Here is a 7,751-nt window from a genome sequence, read left to right on the forward strand (position 1 = left end):
CTGTACTCTCCCTCAATGTATTTTCTTGTATGTATAACAAAAAATAAAGATTCAACACATAATAAATCGGTACTTACTAGATTTTTCGAAAGGAGAGCTTTCAGTTCTGTCTTGTCTTGGAGTTTGAGGGGAAGGTTTTGTACTCGGCCTGCAGATAGACCTGCTGGTCCCACAAGATTCTGTCAGGGGTGGAAGCGTATTAGCATTGTATAGAAAATATTTACAAAATAGTTTTAAATACATAAAACTACAAATAGAAATTATTGAATTATTACATTAGCTTATAGCTTTTATGAATGCATTAAAAAATTTTGTTTCACACAATGGAGCGACACCATTTAAAGTGTTTCCATCACCCTGAAGGCTGGTAAAAATATATTACATTAAAATCATACACAAGTACGTTACTATCTGTGTATGTAAATGTTTCAACAGTTACTTAAAGCTTACCAGTTCTGTCTTTTCTAGGAGTTTGAGGGGAAGGTATTTTGCTGGGCCTGTAGATAGACTTGCTGGTCCCACATGATTCTGTCAGGGGTGGAAGCGTATTAGCATTGTATAGAAAATATTTACAAAATAGTTTTAAATACATAAAACTACAAATAGTAATTATTGAATTATTACATTAGCTTATAGCTTTTATGAATGCATTAAAAAATTTTGTTTCACACAATGGAGCGACACCATTTAAAGTGTTTCCATCACCCTGAAGGCTGGTAAAAATATATTACATTAAAATCATACACAAGTACGTTACTATCTGTGTATGTAAATGTTTCTCCAGTTACTTAAAGCTTACCAGTTCTGTCTTGTCTAGGAGTTTGAGGGGAAGGTTTTGTACTCGGCCTGTAGATAGACTTGCTGGTCCCACAAGATTCTGTCAGGGGTGGAAGCGTATTAGCATTGTATAGAAAATATTTACAAAATAGTTTTAAATACATAAAACTACAAATAGAAATTATTGAATTATTACATTAGCTTATAGCTTTTATGAATGCATTAAAAAATTTTGTTTCACACAATGGAGCAACACCATTTAAAGTGCTTCCATCACCCTGAAGGCTGGTAAAAATATATTACATTAAAATCATACACAAGAACGTTACTATCTGTGTATGTAAATGTTTCTCCAGTTACTTAAAGCTTACCAGTTCTGTCTTGTCTAGGAGTTTGAGGGGAAGGTTTTGTACTCGGCCTGTAGATAGACCTGCTGGTCCCACAAGATTCTGTCAGGGGTGGAAGCGTATTAGCATTGTATAGAAAATATTTACAAAATAGTTTTAAATACATAAAACTACAAATAGAAATTATTGAATTATTACATTAGCTTATAGCTTTTATGAATGCATTAAAAAATTTTGTTTCACACAATGGAGCGACACCATTTAAAGTGTTTCCATCACCCTGAAGGCTGGTAAAAATATATTACATTAAAATCATACACAAGTACGTTACTGTGTATGTAAATGTTTCAACAGTTACTTAAAGCTTACCAGTTCTGTCTTGTCTAGGAGTTTGAGGGGAAGGTATTTTACTGGGCCTGTAGATAGACTTGCTGGTCCCACAAGATTCTGTCAGGGGTGGAAGCGTATTAGCATTGTATAGAAAATATTTACAAAATAGTTTTAAATACATAAAACTACAAATAGTAATTATTGAATTATTACATTAGCTCATAGCTTTTATGAATGCATTAAAAAATTTTGTTTCACACAATGGAGCGACACCATTTAAAGTGTTTCCATCACCCTGAAGGCTGGTAAAAATATATTACATTAAAATCATACACAAGTACGTTACTATCTGTGTATGTAAATGTTTCTCCAGTTACTTAAAGCTTACCAGTTCTGTCTTGTCTAGGAGTTTGAGGGGAAGGTTTTGTACTCGGCCTGTAGATAGACTTGCTGGTCCCACAAGATTCTGTCAGGGGTGGAAGCGTATTAGCATTGTATAGAAAATATTTACAAAATAGTTTTAAATACATAAAACTACAAATAGTAATTATTGAATTATTACATTAGCTCATAGCTTTTATGAATGCATTAAAAAATTTTGTTTCACACAATGGAGCGACACCATTTAAAGTGTTTCCATCACCCTGAAGGCTGGTAAAAATATATTACATTAAAATCATACACAAGTACGTTACTATCTGTGTATGTAAATGTTTCTCCAGTTACTTAAAGCTTACCAGTTCTGTCTTGTCTAGGAGTTTGAGGGGAAGGTTTTGTACTCGGCCTGTAGATAGACCTGCTGGTCCCACAAGATTCTGTCAGGGGTGGAAGCGTATTAGCATTGTATAGAAAATATTTACAAAATAGTTTTAAATACATAAAACTACAAATAGAAATTATTGAATTATTACATTAGCTTATAGCTTTTATGAATGCATTAAAAAATTTTGTTTCACACAATGGAGCGACACCATTTAAAGTGTTTCCATCACCCTGAAGGCTGGTAAAAATATATTACATTAAAATCATACACAAGTACGTTACTATCTGTATATGTAAATGTTTCTCCAGTTACTTAAAGCTTACCAGTTCTGTCTTGTCTAGGAGTTTGAGGGGAAGGTATTTTACTGGGCCTGTAGATAGACTTGCTGGTCCCACAAGATTCTGTCAGGGGTGGAAGCGTATTAGCATTGTATAGAAAATATTTACAAAATAGTTTTAAATACAAAATAGTTCTGTCCAGTTCTGTCTTGTTCTGTTAAAAAGAAAACCATCATACAAAAAGAAATAAAATGTTTTCAATTAAATTAAATTACCTGATTCCTGTATCATATTATTTTGATGTTCATCTAGAGTCAGCTTACACTCGGCAGTCTTTCGGGGCATGGAAACAGTTACTTTTCTTGGTGGTGAATCTTCACTGTCTGAAACAAAAACGTTTAATGCATTCAGAAAAGCTATTAACATATATCTATATATATATTTTAATATATTACCTAGCAAAATATATTACCTAGTAAATAAGATTATTTGTTCCATTAAGCCAATCATGTTTCATTTTTTTAACAATTATTTTGAATAACTCTAAACATTCATTCCTACATACCTCCATCCACATCATTTGGTATTCTTCTGTATTTTGCTGCCCTATGGTGATAACTTGTGTCTGTATCACTTTCCATATTTGACGTTTCTTCTGCCTTTTTAAGGTGTTTTAGGGCAAGTTCCCAAGTACCTATAATAAAAATTAGAGTATATATAATTCATTATTACGAAACTTTGTATAACATCAAAACATTGAGAAATTTTTTATTTAACCATATGAATCAATGCTTGTATTTAATTACTATCAATGGAATAAATCTTGCTGATGTTGAAACGTCTCCATTTTGATGGGTCTGGTATTTCTCCTCTTTTGGCTTTCGATGATTGGTTTTCACGTGGCCAATAGCCCACGTTTGATCCCTGGAAAGGGGACATATATTTGTAAATATATGTATATGTAAATGTATGTCTCATAAATCGAGGCCCCACTGTATTTCATATATTATATACATATATATCTCTAAATCTATCAACATATATCATATACACATATTTTAAATACTAATGTTTTAATTTTGCAAATAAACAATATATATATATATTGACTTACATCAGATGCACTAAACATCCATTTGATATGGATGATTGACAATTCTCCTTCTTCATCTTCCACAACGATGTATTTATTTTCAGATTCAGCCATCTACAAATTTAAACTGATTAGGGACATTTTCTGCAGCACATTATCAGTGTCTAAGAAAATAAGCAGTCACTAATTTTATATAGTAGTACTAAACAACAATGTTAACCTTAATTCTAATATGTTATGATGGTGAACAATACTTTTTACTAAAGTTAAAAGTTTGCAATGTAAGCAAAGAGTATTCCTACAGCTTGCACAAGAATCAAAAACAATCACAAGAAACTTACTAGTCATAAATCATGTAGTATTGACAAGAAGATATAAGTACTTTCTGTTTTCTTGATTAACATTCCTCTGGTTGATGTGTTAATCCTATACACTTTTTTTAAAAAGTCCTTACGTGGATTAACATTGAAGGCCCCAAATATTCTTGAATCACAAGGACTAGTAAATATTGGGCTTTGAAAAGGATATACCCTAACAATGAAGTAATTTTCTTCACTTCTTCGGCTGTGTACAGTCCTTAACACTTCACAGCAATTATATCCAGGTAACGAATATACATTGTTAGGAAATTTATGAGAAATTTTATTATCTGGAGATGTTTTATAAATCATGGTATTTTCAGCCTCCTTTATTCTTTTTGTAATTTGGACAATTGGATTTTTACTTGATCTGACCATCTTTTTCAGCTGATGCAAATAATTTTCAAATGGAAAAGCTGAACAACTGTCAAGAGTACCATGTTCCTCAGCATCTGCTGTTAGGTGAATCAAACTGTGAACATTGTAGACTAGAAAATCTTTCCCATACAGATCACCACACCTTGATACAAAATTCAGCAAAAGGTCATGAGCATATTTGCCGTATTTTAAGGACATACATGTGGGCGAAACAAGAAAACTTATACCAACACTGAGAGTAAGGAAATGATCATACATCTCTTGGGGTAGAATACCTTTCAATACAAGCTTTCCTGTGTAGAGAAGAAACTGTCTGTATTCAGTTGCCTTCCATCTGTCAATTTCTTCCAAACCTCGTGGTTTACGTGCAAAAATATTGGGCACAAAATCTTTTATGCTCACCAATCTAGCACTAATTTCAGAAATCTGGCGGCTACATAATTTAAATGTGTTTTTTCCGTATCCAGGTGACAAGAAGTCGCTTCATAACACCAAGGCACACCTGGTGCATATAGTCAATGGGAAACGCTGCAATTAAGTCTATGTTCAAGTCACAGAATGGTGATTTACCATGATGATGTTGCGAGTTAGATTGATTACGGAAGCGTGTGTCTGTTCTAATGGTTAAATTTGTTACTTCTGGATATGTCATTTTCCCCATCCAAGTACCTTTCTGTTCACATTTGTCACAGCCATAATAACCTGAAAACAGTTTTATGGACTTCACCATAGCCTTAGCAGGTGCATCACAAATTACACATTGTAATTTTATGTTGATAGTTCTGTTACCATACTGAATCCCATGCAACAAAAGGTCATCCATATCAGATATAAAATCATATAAGAAATTTAAATCACTTGGCTTAGAACGTCCATACATGAGGACAACTGGAAAGACTTTCAAAGGTGTAATATTCATTACTGCACAGAGAACTGGCCACAAAGCATCATTTTTGCTTCTAAATATAGGAAGGCCATCAATGTTACATGACAATAATAATTGTCTCAGTCCTTTTATAGTTGCTTTTGGATATCTACTTATGTTTTTTAACAGTTCCTCTTTTAACCCAAAGTAGACATATTTCATTCCAGATTTTTGCTGAGTTTCTATGTTCCTTTCAGAACTGATTAGTGTCCGAGCTGTTTTTGGTAAGTAGTCAATTCCCATTTGCCTCAAAATTTTTAATAATTCATCAACAGCATTGTGTGTAACACCATTCTTGTTTACCCACTGAATTAATAAATTCTGTGGGTAAACAAGTGAATGATGATTATCATGGTCATCATTCTCCTCCTCACTTTGAGAATTAGATAATACATCATGAATATCAGTAAGATTCATGTGTAAATCATCAATTTCAGAGCCTAATCCATACTCTTGATTTGACTCGGCTTCAAAAGAACTAATGTCATTGTCTGACGACTCAATCTCTGAACTTGATGCTGCCTTAGTAAGATTAATGGGTTCACTAGTGTGTACAGCTGTATTTGGATGCATTTTGTGTATACGTTTTAGCCTTCTTGATACTTGCATCCATCTGTTGTTGTATTGGAGTCGCTTTTTTCGCTTATACTCGTACATTCTGTTAAAGAGTGTCAAATTTCTACATTAGACTACCGTATTACCTATATTATTGTTAATAATGTATTGACAGATGCAATATGCCAATGGCTAATGGCTGTTAGTTATGGAGCTAGGTTAGACTATGTATGTTTAAATCACTGATTTAAACAGAGCCAGTGTTCAGTCAAATAACTGAATTTATCAAATCTTATCCTTGTATAATATACAAGCTGATGTGAGATCCCTGTCTACAGGTGGACTGGAACTATTATCCAGTAGGCAGTCTACTGTATTTTATCAAACCCTTATTAGTATAATAGATCTCGTAATAATTTTGCAAAAATAATGGCATTTACTATTTTTAAAAGATTATTAGAAAAATTACAGATATGGTGCATTCGGAAGACAAACCCAATTTTTCACTTTTGACAATTGAGCACCTGCTACATCCAGATTCTAGGGAGGAAAGGAAGGACGATCTTACTGGATCCCATAGCCTCTCCGAGGCACAAACCAGGCTTTTACACAACCCCCCCCCCCTGCACCCGAGCTTTTTAAAATAGTAAATGCCACTATTTTTGCAAAATTATTACGAGATCTATTATTCTAATAAGAGTTTGATAAAATACAAACCCTGGGGCCATAGAACGGCTATTTAATCCCCTTGAACGGACCTGTGCATGGGCCACTGAGGCATCGAAAAAAAACATAGACCGGCTTGGGAAAAAAGCAAAATAGCCGGTCTATGGCCCGGCTGATAGCTGTGCATGGATGGCTAATGGCTGTTAGTTATGGAGCTAGGTTAGACTATGTATGTTTAAATCTCTGATTTAAACAGAGCCGGCTAATGGCTGATAGTTATGGAGCTAGGTTAGACTATAGGCTAGGCTAGGTTAGAGCCAGTGTTCAGTCAAATAACTGAATTTATCAAATCTTATCCTTGTATAATATACAAGCTGATGTGAGATCCCTGTCTACAGGTGGACTGGAACTATTATCCAGTAGGCAGTCTACTGTATTTTATCAAACCCTTATTAGTATAATAGATCTTGTAATAATTTTGCAAAAATAATGGCATTTACTATTTTTAAAAGATTATTAAAAAATTTACAGATATTGTGCATTCGGAAGAAACCAATTTTTCACTTTTGACAATTGAGCACCTGCTACATCCAGATTCTAGGGAGGAAAGGAAGGACGATCTTACTGGATCCCATAGCCTCTCCGAGGCACAAACCAGGCTTTTACACAACCCCCCCCCCCTGCACCCGAGCTTTTTAAAATAGTAAATGCCACTATTTTTGCAAAATTATTACGAGATCTATTATTCTAATAAGAGTTTGATAAAATACAAACCCTGGGGCCATAGAACGGCTATTTAATCCCCTTGAACAGACCTGTGCATGGGCCACTGAGGCATCGAAAAAAAACATTGACCGGCTTGGGAAAAAAGGAAAATAGCCGGTCTATGGCCAGGCTGATGGCTGTGCATGGATGGCTAATGGCTGTTAGTTATGGAGCTAGGTTAGACTATGTATGTTTAAATCTCTGATTTAAACAGAGCCGGCTAATGGCTGTTAGTTATGGAGCTAGGTTAGACTATAGGCTAGGCTAGGTTAGAGCCAGTGTTCAGTCAAATAACTGAATTTATCAAATCTTATCCTTGTATAATATACAAGCTGATGTGAGATCCCTGTCTACAGGTGGACTGGAACTTCTATCAACTAATCCATACATCAAACCTGTCCCTTACAGCCCACAATCTATCATTAGGAAAACCATGTGAGAAATCTTTAAGGAATTCTGATAAAGAAAGAGATCTAGGGGTGGTTCTAAATAGAAAACTATCACCTGAGGACCAC

General features: G+C 34.3%; 1 long non-coding RNA gene across 1 annotated transcript; it reads right to left on the reverse strand.

Moving 5' to 3' along the window:
* Positions 1-3,295: 3,295 nt before the first annotated feature.
* On the reverse strand, positions 3,296-4,206 carry LOC138356497 (uncharacterized). The gene is made up of 3 exons (XR_011224480.1): positions 3,930-4,206; positions 3,610-3,702; positions 3,296-3,419 (listed from the first exon to the last, which is right to left on the reverse strand). It is a non-coding gene; the product is annotated as an uncharacterized lncRNA (long non-coding RNA).
* Between the last annotated feature and the right edge of the window lie 3,545 nt (positions 4,207-7,751).

Source organism: Procambarus clarkii, chromosome 72 (assembly GCF_040958095.1).
Source record: "Procambarus clarkii isolate CNS0578487 chromosome 72, FALCON_Pclarkii_2.0, whole genome shotgun sequence".
NCBI classification, from domain to species: Eukaryota; Metazoa; Arthropoda; class Malacostraca; order Decapoda; family Cambaridae; genus Procambarus; species Procambarus clarkii.